The sequence below is a fragment of the Chelonia mydas genome, chromosome 2 (assembly GCF_015237465.2).
Source record: "Chelonia mydas isolate rCheMyd1 chromosome 2, rCheMyd1.pri.v2, whole genome shotgun sequence".
In the NCBI taxonomy this organism is placed as follows: Eukaryota; Metazoa; Chordata; order Testudines; family Cheloniidae; genus Chelonia; species Chelonia mydas.
The window spans coordinates 104228750-104243006 of record NC_057850.1 but is presented as its reverse complement, the minus strand read 5'-3'; the positions used below and the strand labels follow the sequence as shown (position 1 = coordinate 104243006).

The 14257-nt window shown below is 39.4% G+C and overlaps 1 long non-coding RNA gene across 1 annotated transcript in view; it reads left to right on the top strand.

The window, feature by feature from the left end:
• Positions 1 to 14257, top strand: part of LOC114019526 — a 784643-nt gene that overhangs the window by 676081 nt on the left and 94305 nt on the right. The window contains exon 16 of the long non-coding RNA XR_006288645.1: positions 2226 to 2318. This is a non-coding gene — a long non-coding RNA (uncharacterized LOC114019526). The remainder of the gene's footprint in view (positions 1 to 2225; positions 2319 to 14257) is intronic.

Genomic DNA, 14257 nt, shown 5'->3' with positions numbered 1-14257 from the left:
TGTGGTATTTATGGCGGTCTTTATAGGTAGTACAGGAAATCCTGCAATAACATCTCTGACTTTCAAACACCCCATGCTATGGGAGATTTTATGTATTTTAATTTATATATAGTATAAAGAAAAATATTAAAGACTAAGATACTTGGGGCTAGGATTGCCTTTGTTTTTATGATATGTATGTACAGCACCTAGCACCTGAAGTCTTGATTAGAGTCTCTATGCACCACTATACTACAAATAACAAATAATAGCAAAGATATTTAGTCACACTTCTCAGACAACTAGGGAAAATAAGAGTATGCTAGTAACAGTCTCACTGAGAGGCAAAAAGAAAGACTGCAGCTGTTCACCTTCTTTTATTTGTTTAGATGAATACACTGCAATATGCATACTTAGTTGGCTTCTTTGGGAAGAGCATTATCGATTTTCTGTGTCTATTTTAATTAAAAAACAAAGTGTTGCAAATCAAATAGGTTACTACCAAAAGACAAAGTAGGATTACGTCAAAATAATAAAAATCTATCAGTACTATGAAAGGACCTGCCTATCCTTGAAACATTACACCTGGGTGTTGTTCAGAACCCTACAGTGCTCATGGACAGTCCAATTTGCTTTCTGTGCAAAACCTTTAAAAAGCATAAAGTGGAGTATATTGCTTGATGTTTTCATTACTTTTTCATAAGAAGTCAGCTATAACACAAGTATTTCATTTCACACTGTACGCAGGAGGTCTTGCATGCTGGGCACAAAACACAAAAGACAAACTCAGATTCAAAAATCCCCAGATTTTATTCTATACATAGGGACTACATGGGATTGATTTACAGGATGTGTTTACATTTTTGACCATCTATATTGGTCATATATCTTCATATGAATATGAGCTGCCTCAAACATCAGTGAAATATTCTAAGTATGCTGGAAAGAAAAGTAATGCATAATTTAATAAGGAATACCAAAGGAAATGTGCAATCCTTGACAAAGTTTGGAAATTGTTAATCAAAAAATGTGACCCTGGAGACAGCAAGCACCGTTAATAGTAAAGGTGTTCGATGCATTTGTTATTTCTATGGTGCAACGAAGGAAAATGATTTCTATGGGGAATAGTCTTAAATTCAGTATTGCAGATACAGTTATCTCCACCAATAGTTTTATAAATGCAATATAGTTAAGATATTCATAGGAATTATTAACAGAAACCTGAGTTTTTCCACAATGGGAAGACAATGGGAAGTGCATAACTCTCATAGTTCTCATAGGGAAAAGAAAACAATTTATCTACTTTTGAAATTAAACAATACACATACTGTAAGGCATCCTGTGTAATACCGGCATTGTATCAAATTCAGAGGTGATGATAAAATTGCATTAATTAAATATCCTTTCATTTACTAAGAAGACCTTATGCTCAGACACCCTTAGACTTACTAACACTGACTCACTAATGTAAGAGCTTAAAGGAATATAAGTTACACACCAATGAGGTGGACAAAGTTGTAAGTTAACATAGACTCAGATTCAGTGGACCAAGTTCAGAAGTATGTTTGAAGGAGCTTCATAGTAGTAAGCAGGTGTGAATCTAAGCAAATCTAAGTTAATTTAAGTCTAAGGAACTGGTGAAATGTATACACTGAAGGAGGCCAGACAATGGTATAGTACACCAACTTAAAAACTCCCTCTAGACTTACTTAGACTCACCCCTAACAACAGCCCCCCTTCTTCCCTGCTCTCTTTCCAGCAGACCAAGGCCTTGTTCTTTCTAAGAAGGACTAGAAGTAACACTGAAAATACCAAGTAGGAAGAAGTCTAGGAGCTTGCTTTTACTATCGACTCTTCAGCATAACTAAGTTCAGTCAGCGGTACAAAAAAACAACTGGACTCACGCACAATGTATAAATCTGCCATGAATGCAGGCTTTTGCTTTGAGAGCTGTCTCCTGCAGAGGTAGACTGAGGTTATGCCGCTCGCCACTAAAGAATTTCAACTTGTTGGGGTTTTTTAATCCCAAAGTAGCCATGGGATAACCATGCTATTATGAAACCCTAATTGTTTTCCTATCATTTGGATAGGAGGCATATATGATGTTATCCATTGTGACAATGTTATTAATTCACTGCAACAATAAACCATGGCTATCTGTAATGTGCACACTGCACACTGAAATTCATATGCTATATTAGCTAATAATGTGGGATTTTATCTGTCCCTTTTCATTTGTTTTGCAGACAGCTCTTCATGCAAATTTCAGATGTCTCCCTCTCAGTGGCAACTCATTGTGTCTCTTTGTATGATGCCAGGGCCTTCACATCATATACAGGGTAAGAAACACTGGACCTTATTTTTCCTACTTCCAATATCATTCATTTTTGTAAAATTTCTGTAATTATCAGCTGAAACTTCTTTTCATATGTATAAAATCATAACCATTACAAAATGGAGCACTTTTCTATACCATAGTAGTGGAACAGATTAGAATGCAGTTTGTGTTGTCATATACATGCATGTGTTTAGAAAAATGCTGGCCTAACCACAAGCCTTCATTCTCTTGAGAAACAGCCACGTCTCATTCTCCTTCAGTGGGCATGGAAAGCATTCAGGATTGAGGCACCTGATCTATGGATAATCAGAGAAGTTTACTTTCTAGTGTGAGCAATCTGCCACTTTGCATGGATGCTAAAAAGACTGTACTTAAAAGAATCAAGACCCCACTTACACATGCTCCTAATTTGTGGGTTGTCCCATTCACTTCAGCAGGACAACTCCTATGTAAAATCAAGCATTCAAGGAAGCATTTGTAGGATTGAGGATTTAGTTTAGCAATCTGAGGCCTCACTGTAGGCAAAGCTAGCAATGCTCCCTTTAGTTTAGGCTGCCTAACAGTTTCCTTTATAAGATCCTGTTTCCATTACTTATAACGTTAACCATTTGGGGTGAAATTTTCCAGAACGGGTGCCTGCTTCAGGCTGAAGTTATTTCTGAAGTTTCAGCAAAAACAGTTGAGCCATTTCTGAGAATGAGATCATGTTGTTTTGCTAATGTTAGAAAATTCTTACAGCCATTTAACTGAGAACCTCCCGTGCCTACATGCTTTGGAGCAGTGATTTGAAATGTCGCAGGAGAGTCTCCCTAGGGTGAGGGATGTGTCTTTTGCTGCTCCTGTGAAATCAACAAGTTATAAGCCTCGGAAAATCACCATTTGCCCATGCTTAGGAGACTTGTCAGAGTTTGGCAGCAAAATTCTCTAAAGATTCTATCCACACTGAGTACACGCCTCCATCCCCACAGAGTTCCATGCCCACCCCAGTGAGTGTGTTTTAGGGATCAGAGGCTCAGCAGGATTGTTCTGCAATTGCTACTCCTAGTTGCCAGGGGCTGCTGTGGACCAACATTGGAACTGAGAGCAGGGAAGCTGTCTCTCCTGTGCTTTCTGTCATCCCCTGCTTGTATCCAGGCAGTGAGAAGGAGGAGGAAGGAAGTATCCAGACTTGAATGCAGAGCGGTAAGAAGTAGGCAAGCAAGAGCAAAGAGAAGATCAAGAATCATAGAAGATCAGGGGTTGTAAGAGACCTCAGGAAATCATCTAGTCCAACCCCCTGCTCAAGTCAGGAGCAACCCCAACTAAATCATTCCAGCTAGGGCTTTGTCAAGCCGGGCCTTAAAAACCTCTAAGGATGGAGATTCCACCACCTCCCTAGGTAACACATTCCAGTGCCTCACCACCCTCCTAGTGAAATAGTTTTTCCTAATATCCAACCTAAACCTCCCCCACTGCAACTTGAGACCATTGCTCCATGTTCTGTCATCTGCTACCACTGAGAACAGCCGAACTCCATCCTCTTTGGAATTCCCCTTCAGGTAGTTGAAGTTGGAGAGTAGAACAGGTTAAGAAGAGGGAAAAGGAGCAGAGGACAGGAGCAGACAGGGACAGAACTCCTGCAGTCAAAATAGTATGTAATGAAGATGTACCAGAGGCCAAATTGAGGCTGCACAGGCAACCTTAACTGTCAGTTCTTAACTGTCAATTGTTTGACTTTGCAAGCTTAATATTCTTTTAAAGTAGTTAGGTTTGTCTTTTGTTTTGTTTTGCTTTGCTGTATATAATGTGTATAGACATCAACTCCAGTTGTTTAAATGCTGTTTCTGAAGGAGATTTCCCAACTCTCAGCTCCAACAACACAGTGAGATGTACAAGCAGCCACACCTGTAAAGAACTTACAGGGCCTGCAAAATACATTCACGTTCCACCCAATAAAGGGCAATGGCGTGCATATACAAGCCATTCTTCATATACTCCAGCTATGGAGATACACATTGTCCTTTAACACTTTGGTACTTGGATGCCAAATAAATAGACTTTCAGACACAGAATCTTCGTTCATAAATTAGCATCAATTTATGATTGAGTCAAACAGAATTAAAGAGGGACAGGCAAGGATTAGCAACTCTGCACATTGTTACTGATAGCCTCCTCTTCTCATGAGTGAGATATAACCTTTTACCTGTGAGCCTGAGCTCTCACCTGGCACTCATTGAGATCTCTGCTCTCCTTACTAAAAAGAAAAGGAGTACTTGTGGCACCTTAGAGACTAAGGTGCCACAAGTACTCCTTTTCTTTTTGCGAATACAGACTAACACGGCTGTTACTCTGAAACCTGCTCTCCTTACTAGATACTCAAATGAAGTATAATTAGGCAAGATGGGCTTTGATGTTTTTGAGATGAACTCCACAAAATGTAACTTTAGTGGGGCATGGCAAAGAGAGACCCCATACTGTGTCTGACAAACGAGGAGTTATTAACAATTCAGGCTAACACATCTGCTCCGGGGTGGGGGCAGCTAGTAGGAGAAAGTGGTTCTTGAGCTCAGGGCTGTGGGTAAGAAGCTCCCAAACTGGGGGGTTTTGTTTTATATTTTGTTGTTTTTCTGTGACTAAGAGAGAGGCTTTTCCCCTGGAATAGGAGAGCTGGCTAGACGACTGCTCCTGTGTTTTTAGTATTGAATTCATTCCCCAGTGTGATCCACTTTTCTTAACCCTCTGATCAGGCTCATAAAGGAAGCAAATGAATAAAATATCCAGAAGCCTGAAAACTACCTTTTCCAAATGGTGTAAAATCCCACCATTCATAACTGGCTGGTGTGTACAAAGCAGGGCAACACGTAGTGTATTTGCAGGAGGCAAAGACTGACATCCTAATAGTCCAATATGCTCACTGATCGTGGGTGCCACATCTGAAACAGATTTATGTGTCTTGAGCTGGACACCCAAAATTAATGCCCACTTCTGAATGGACTAAGTGTATCTTGCTGTTAGAACAATTCTTTTCTCTTTGAAGTCACTCCAAAGCATGTAGGGGATTATGGGAATGAACATATACAGGATGCTGTAATAATGTGTGGCTGTTATCTAACTGCACACAGCCAACTGATATGGAATAAAACCTAGAATTTTTCATTTCCAAGCCTGAGAACTTTTGAGCATGCATAATTCCCTGAGTGCCAGCAGGAACTGGATGGTGCTTTGTGCAGCAGCTCTCAAGAGACTCATCCACCTTCCAGTGAAGTCAATGAAAAAAATACCATTGAGTTCAATGAGAGTTGACGAGGACCTCAAGCCTTTTGACTCTATAAACATAGATTTCTATAAATTGATCAGAAGAAACACTTCAGCCAGCTTAGGCAGTAGTGAGAATGGTTAAACACTAAAGCAGACAGTATACGTAGTCTTTCCAACAGCCACGTACGTACAAGCTAATACGTCTGTGTGTACCAGCCATTCTTATTAGCAGGATCTCTATTATCTCTTCAAATTTTCTGATAAAATATGGAAAGTCCCAGCAAAGAGCAAATGTATGTGGCTACATTATTATAAACCTCCAAAAGCAGGTATTTACAAGGGAATTACTGACACAACCTCTGCTGTCAGGGTACATATCTCCACCTGCAAATGGTAAATGCCACTGTGCACTCCAGAACTAAGGTAAAGAATATTAATAGTTTTAGTCCTGCACTATTATGAAAAAAACTTTATGTTGAGCTATATTCTACAGCATAAACTCCAGTAAGATTTATTTTGCCCTTTCTGTATAGCTTATGCAAAAGAGCTCATTTTAACTGTACAATGACAAAATCTAGAAGTGGAAGTATTTTAATTCCAGTTTATGCTCCTATTTATCATTACAATGGTATCTGCTACAGTTACCATTCACTAATTGTGCCACAATTTCTATTGAAAGGGTTTCAATTCTCTTTTCCCGGGATAGTACTCAAGTTATCAGAGAGCTAAAACATGGCACACATGACAATCCATTTGGCTATGTTTTAATTTGAAGGAGTGCATTGTAAAACATACTTTCCCTGGTTTCAGAGAGATTTTTACATTCCCATAAGTGATTTTGTTCTTTTTAATGAAATCACTATTGGACCACTGTTATGGGAAATGAGATGCCTCTTCAACACAGGGCTACTGTTGCTGGGGTCCAGCCCTTCCCCCCCACCCCTACCCCCTCACTAGAGTATTCTATGTGATATGATCAGTGGTCAGTGATTTGTTTAGGAAACTGGGTGAAGTGGCGAGGAAGCCAAAAAGGTCTAGAATATGACATAAATAAGTATCACAATACTTTGAATAAATTCATACTGTGACCCAACTTAAAAATAACTACATTGAAGGAAAAACACATGCATGCTCTTTCCGTATCCCCTTGGACCACTGGAAACTGTTCCATTCACTCCTTAGCATTTACTACAGCCGAGCAAATAATTCTTAGCAGATAATTTCCTCTGTCTGTTTTAACCTGCTTTCAGAATGTTCATGAGTAGATGCGCATGTTCTTGATTTTTGTAGTTCAAGTACACTGGACAATTTTATTATTGTTTGTTTAGATTTTTTACTTCTGGCCCCTGACCCGCTAGTTCCCAGTATGAAGAAGAATGAAGCTCAAAATGTTGAAATGTGATGGGGTGGGGGTGGGAGATGGGAGTGGGACTGTTAATTATTAAAACGTGTTCTTGCTAAGCAATCTGAAGTCCCCAAACTTTACATATGTATAAACCCATAATAAATATATACCCCCAAAAGAGAGAATGAAAAAGCTTTCCAAAAATAACCACTCAGCGCTCTTGGAGTGTCAAACATCTGATCAGTTTTAACCTAGAATATCCCCTGCACCAAGGTTTTGTGATAGGGTGATATTCACCCCTGTGTACAGGGCCTGCGGAAGGGCTATTCTAAAAGGAGTTCATGGTGTATACTATACCTAGCACTTAAACAGGGATAAAGGTAGGGTGAAGTATCTGGGCTCTCTTTTTCCCTCTTGTGCAACCACACAGGAGCCATGTTAGTTTATATATATATAAAATGTGTGTGTGTTTGTGTAGTTTTTTTCAGTTGAAATAAGGAAACAAACAAAGATGCATGACTGCAGATGTAAAGAAGCAGCATGGTTGCAAAACCAAGGCACAGCCGTTACTTCAGTGTAGTTATTTTTAGTGTGTCTACGTATTAATGGGTACCAGGATCCTGAACAGCAGCAGCAGCTATAGAGCTTGTGTTCTCATGGCTATTGGTTAATTGTTTACTATAAATCAACTTCAGCTTATTTAGTCTTTGCTTGCATGTGTGTGTGTGTGTGTTTGCGTAAATCAAAATGCTGTTTAACTGTGTGTGCTGGAATGGTCTGTGTTCACAAAGTTCCAAACCAGATTGCAAGTTATCCATGTGCTGTGCCTTTTCTTAAACCAGATTTACTGCCAAAATATGAGTAGCATGTGACAATGATATTTAGTTTGTTTATTTATTTTTCACAGAGCTTGGATTATTGCTTGCTTCTATTTGGTTGTGGGCCTCCTGCTAAAAGATTGATTAGAATTTACTGAGTTGGTCAACACTTCCCACCCGTTTGCCCCCTCCTCATTTTGTACTATGGATTTTTTTTGCTTTATTATTTTTGTCCATTGATAGCTGATTCCTCTAATAAATAATACTGAATAACCAGAATATTAGAATTATAAGTATATTTTAAAAAATCTAACAAGGAATCACTGTACATATCTATCATTTGTTGTCTTTTAGGTTCCCGTAAGCAAACATTGGAGATAGCTAGATATTTTGTTTCTGCTCATCCTAATATATGAATACAGATGCATCTGTCTGTGTCTTTGATTTTTGAGGTGGCCATTGTCAATGGTTTTTTTTCTCAGCAATAATTAGCAATAACGGAAATATTCTGATAAAAAAGACGGGAATAAATTATCTACAACTGCATTCACATGAAAGAGCACATTTTTTTGTTTTTGTTTTATTTAAATGCTCATATACTTGGCACTTTACATTATCTGCAAAAACCAAAAAAAAAAACGAGTGAGTGAAAAATGAGCAAGTCATGGATTTTCAGTGCTCTAATGACTTATACTAATGTATTCCTTCATCTAAATACAGATTTCTATTTAAAATTCAGCATGCAGGAGTATTATGAATTCCAGTTTAAGAGATTCCAAATAATTGCCCTTTAGAAATGATGAATAGCTGTTTAAAGCCACTGATAAGAATATACTATTCCTCTCTTAACAATGGGCCTTCTACATGAACTGTGTCATATACGCCTGAAATTAGTTTATTATTTTTTTTATTGGTATGCAAAACATAGGCTGATGGCAGATTCCAAATAACCCCTCACTCCGAACCCCACAATTCCAAAAAAACTGTTACAAAAAGCAAGAGGGAGAAGAAGATAGTTGTTTTTATACAGAAGCCTGGCCACTGAAATGCAGATGATGCCACTGTCTCTTGTACTTTGGTTTTCTTAGATTTTCTGTCTTAAAAAGAGGAGGATCTAAGGTTGAATTGGATTTTGCAAAATTCCACATTCAAGAAGCTTTCTGAAGGCTGTTTGTGCTGTCTACAAATGCCTTTTAAAAGAACCATTCCAGACATGTTCTTTCATTTAAAAGATGAGCATCCAGAACTACTGAAATTAAAAATACATTATTCATTTACTCAATGTGGCAACATTTTCACTTAACAGAATAGATGTCCTCTTTATAACGTAAGAAGGTCTTTGAAAGCACAAAACAAAATAGATTCAATGCAGCTATACATGGAATATGCAGTTATGTGTGCAATTTGATAATGTACGTTTCAGAATTTGTATGTGTGCTAGACACACATACAATGATATATGCACCTTTGAGGAAAACGTATACACTGACATGCATCTTTTATGAAAATACACATACTAATGTTTATATATTAGGAAAATAATTCCAATCATATTTTTAAAGAGACTTGGTTTTTAAGTGAACTATAACTCAAAATAATTTGTCTCATGGCATCAGGCATTTGATAATGCAGAAATAATAACAGGATGCTATAGAATTGATTACTCATCAGCAAATGGCTGGATGCTTCAAAGTTCTTAGAATTTCCCTAGAAATATACTACTTTCTGTGTGAAAAATAAACATGTTCAGAATTTTCAAAATTATGTGTTGATTGCTATGTGCTTTGTAAAATCATTATGCTTAATATAGTATTTCTGCTTACTTCACATTACCTCTTTATATATGTGGTACAGGGCATGCATACAGACATATCTGCCTATATATAGATCTAGTGTGTGCATATGTCTATAGAGTCTATAGAGCTAACTAGCTATGCTATATGCGTAGTACAAAGAAAAATAGATTTCCAGAGTCTATTGCAGTGCATGCCACCAAACTAAATGCCTGTTACCTAAGGAAATATCTCCCATTTATTTATTTATTTCAGCAAACAGTATAAATACAGTTCTTCCCATTTAGTTGTAGAGGTCAGAATGTAGAAATGGAATGTTAGTGGAAGGCAGCAGTGACTCTTTTCCCTTCTTCCATCTCCTCTTTCCTACCTCAGAACAAATGGTGGGAGAAGTAGATTTACTCTTATTTTCTAGCTGCCTTTTCATTTTACCCTCCCAAACTTAGCCACCTCTAAAGATGTCTTAAAAACAGGTTAAAGCAGTTAGCTTTAGCATACTTGTGTCTATAATCCTTGGCTCTCGTCTCTTTAGCCTTTTCTTTTCTCTATAGAAGCAGGGCAGTTATCCCCTATTCAGGGTCATTTTTTCTGCCTCCAGGGTAGGCTGCCTTCTCCACACACCACTGGTACCCAGAGAAGAATGGCTCTTCTGTTTGTCCAACTGCCTGCATATTGCATCCATTGCTCCATTCAGCCTGCCTTTTCAGGTCTTCTAGCTGCTGTACAACTTAGCTTTTGTGCTCTACTGCCAGGGGTTTTCTGAAGCCAGACGCTTTTTGAAAAGAGGGGATATTTGCATAAACAATGCCATGTGAGGAGATCTGCTGGAAACAAAATCAAAATTCAGTCAAGCAAATCTTCCTGATCAACTCATTTCTTACAGCCGACACCTCCTATCGTTACCATCTGTATACTAAATTATGGCTGAAAATTTGTGCAACTCTTCCTTTTCACTTGCTCTGTGTCCAGCTTTATCAAATAAGCCAAAGTATATTTTGTTTTCCAATTTAGTCTGAACAGAACCCATAAACAGAATTTGGTATGTGGAATGAGGAAAATATGGTGAGTTAAATAAAACAGGAGGCCAGCCATGCATCAGCTAGCCTGCAACTCAGATTGGATTTGTACTGGGGGCTCATCAAAATGCACATCGGAAACAAGATCTGCCCATCAGTTTGCTGAGATTGCAGGTCAGTGATGGCTGGGCAGTTTTATCAGGGCAGACCAGGGAGGGGAGGCATATTTACCAGTGTGGGTGGTAATCGAAAGAAGCTTGCTGAAAACATGTGTGTTTAAAATAAATGGCTGCTAGCTTCAAATATTTTGTCCTTGTATACATGTGTGTCTAGGTGTGTGTAAGCACACACACTATACATATAAAAAGGCATACACACTTATGTGTGGGTATACATATATGTATGTATGCAAACATATATGTCGTGCTGTATGGCCTCTGTGTATTTGTTTATACATACATACACTCACATACACAGAGGATATAGCTTCTCCATGTGATAAAAGGAAACAAGATTAATTTTGTTTAAAAAAAAAAAAAAGCAAAGCTCACAGAACAAGAGCAGCCCAGAGGTGAAAAGGGATATAATTTCCTAAAGCACTGGTAAAAAAATGTGTGTTATTTGAAATATTTTTAACCCATATATGAAACTAGATAATACATATGTAATTATTCCATTAAAATATGCTAAGAGAATGTTAAGGTTGCACAGCTAAGCACTCAATAATTAGGAAACAACAACATTAAGGTTACATGCACAATTCTAATTCTACACTCTTATGCATACACAATACAATTAAATAATATAACATAGATTTTTATCACATTAGGTACACGTGTGTAGCCTCTTCCACGCTGCACTACCTACTAAGTTTCCGTATGCCAGACAGTCTATGAAAGCCATTATTGTACAAGATGCACAGTGAGGTCGTCTCCTTTGGATCAGTTGCCTCAGTCACTGCCCACTTTGCAAGCTACACAAGAAAATACATTGTCTGATGTAATATTTTTTGTTTCAGAAATTAATGTGGTCATATCACTAAAGCCGGTTATGCATATGCACAAGGGGGCAGACTTAATACTGCACAGGCAGCCTTAACTCTGCCATGTCCTTACTTTTGAGTGTTTGACCACTGAGCCTTGAAGTTATCCTAACAGATTTTTGTTGATAAATTTTTTTAAACAAAAAACTCTACAATCATGCACTATATGGTGAGACACAGGTGGAACATGCTGCCCCTCAGAAGGAGCCACTGAGCTCACTTTTCAGTTGCACAATCTGACATGCACGCAGTGGGGCGTATATAAATGAGTCCCTGAGTATTAAGGACTATTTATTCCAATAGGTTATTAACATTCTCTTTGAGTGCTATTAATATCTAGAATAAGGTTAATAAGGCACTATGTACCAGAAAAGAGGTAACTATATATTGGAAAGTGGATCCTGGAAAGTACTAAGTGGCTACTTCTGGGTGCTGAGGGCCCTCAACTTCCATTGATTTTAAAAGATGACAGTGCTGAGCACCTAACATGTTGCTAAGCAAATTGCAGAACCAGGTCCTAATGATCAAGTAGCATTCATTGTGCATACAGTAACTTTCTTATTACATTCGACTGAGATTTAATAAGATAGAGTATCCGCTCACCTCTTCCTATGACCACACAGTGAACCAGCCCAGAGGAGAACTCTATCAGGTTCCCTTTGTGGAGGGTCCTCTAAATGGAAGAATTCAAAGGTTTGTCCACATGTGGGAGAAGTTGGGATCTGGTGCCCAAATTCTCAGCTCACCTGAGATCGGGCAGATATACAGGCCCCTATGCCACTGCCCTGACCCCACCAATCCTGCCCTTCACTTTGGCTCCACAGCAGCACACTTTTCATGACACTAGGGACTCCACTGAGAACCCGACCCTGGAACCCTTCCTGCCAGGGGCATGTGCAGGAATTTAAATTAGACCACTTTTGGAGTGGCATGTTCTGTGCTCCCACTGCCACGGTCCTGTGGTCGGAGGAGCTCTGTGTCCCTGCTGATGATTGTGGCGGGGGGAATGCCCCTGCTGGCCCCCTCTTGGGCACGCTCCTGCTTCCTGCAGGGCCATGCCTGACAATAGGGCCAAACCTGCAGCTGCAGGGTGTCCCCCAAGGCCCTATCCATGTCCTATTTAGTGTGGGGTACAAGTTGCTGCAGTGATAACTAAGGCTTCATGGGTGAAAATACATGCACCACTGTTCCCTATTGGGTCACACCCTATGGATCTAAAGTCCTCCTCTCTATACACACACATACACTCAGGATGTTAGAGCAGAAGAATATAGGTTCTTGGAGAGAAGGTCACATATTGAATCTTGCCACTTGCAGACAGGAATGGCTTTGCAAGCATCCCAGATTTCTTTGAACTAGCCCTGGCCCCATTAATCACGTGCAAAAGGACTGTATTTCACAGTACTTCAGTTTGGGAAAGCACTGTAAGGCTAGGTTAGCCCAATGATGAGCTGCCAGAAGCTGAAGAACCGGTTCCTTCAGTCGCTCCAGGCCTTCGGCGGCACTGAAAGATCCACCGCCGAAGTGCCGCCAAAGGCCCGGAGCGAGTGAAGGGCCTGCCGCTGAAGTGTTGCCAAAGGCTTGGAGTGCTGCTGGGTGAGTAAAAATTCACAGAGGAGTCTCCCCAGCCGAGAGCTCAGGCGGGACAGATAGGATGGTCCCGTGGGCCGGATGTGGCCCGCGAGCCGGAGTTTGCCCATCCCTTTAACAACCGGTTCTAAACTGCTTCAAAATTCAACAATCGGTTCACGCGAACCAGCTCCAGCTCACCACTGGCTTAGCCCCTGATCACATGGGCTGGGAATGGAGTGAATGATGCACATTCTCATCTGATGGGTGGGTTGCTGGACCTGTATAACTCCCTCCCTGGAGTTCATCAGGGAGGAGAGTGGTGCAGGATTGGCTGTCCCCCACCCCACAACTTTGACCTGATATATAGGGGGCATGATCTTGCACAAGTTTAAATACGAAGTATAACAGAATTTGGTGTGTCCTTTTTGAATTTCTCCATGAGTAATACACGCTAATTCTATTCTCCTTCTCATAGAAACATGCCAGATGACATGCCACTAGATTTATGCAAGGGGAAATGGGGAATAATAATATATGAACTCCTGGGTTCCCTTTTATTCATTTTCTGTAATCTTTAAGTCCTTCTAAACCACCTAGAGCTCTATCATTCTTACCTTCCTAGGATGTAAATTGCCTTAATCCTACATAGTCAATGGAAATGGGTGGGTCCAAGCATGTTGGAAAGCTAGGTATTTCTTTTCACAGTACTTCAGTTTGGGAAAGCATACTACATAAATAATGTATCTGACAACATATTTATTGAGGTTTAACATCTGTGTTAGAGATGTATCTATTACATAGCTTCAGTAAATGTGTTTTTAATATTCTACTTCATTGCATATAATACCTCTCTTATTAAACTGAAATTAAAAGCATGTTCAGTACCTCATAGTCAAAGCAGCACTGGTGTAGGTTTATAATGCAAGCAAATGCATCGAGAAAGAGAATAATACATATAACAGAATGCACTGCTTGGCCAATAAAAGACACAAATTGTTCCTGGAAGATAATATAGTGAGTTCTGTATCCTAAGATCTGCAGGATCTTAGGGCCTGATGCAAAAGTACTGTTTTTAGTTACATCGGAATGTGGGAGATTATTTCTTCAGCAGTTATGT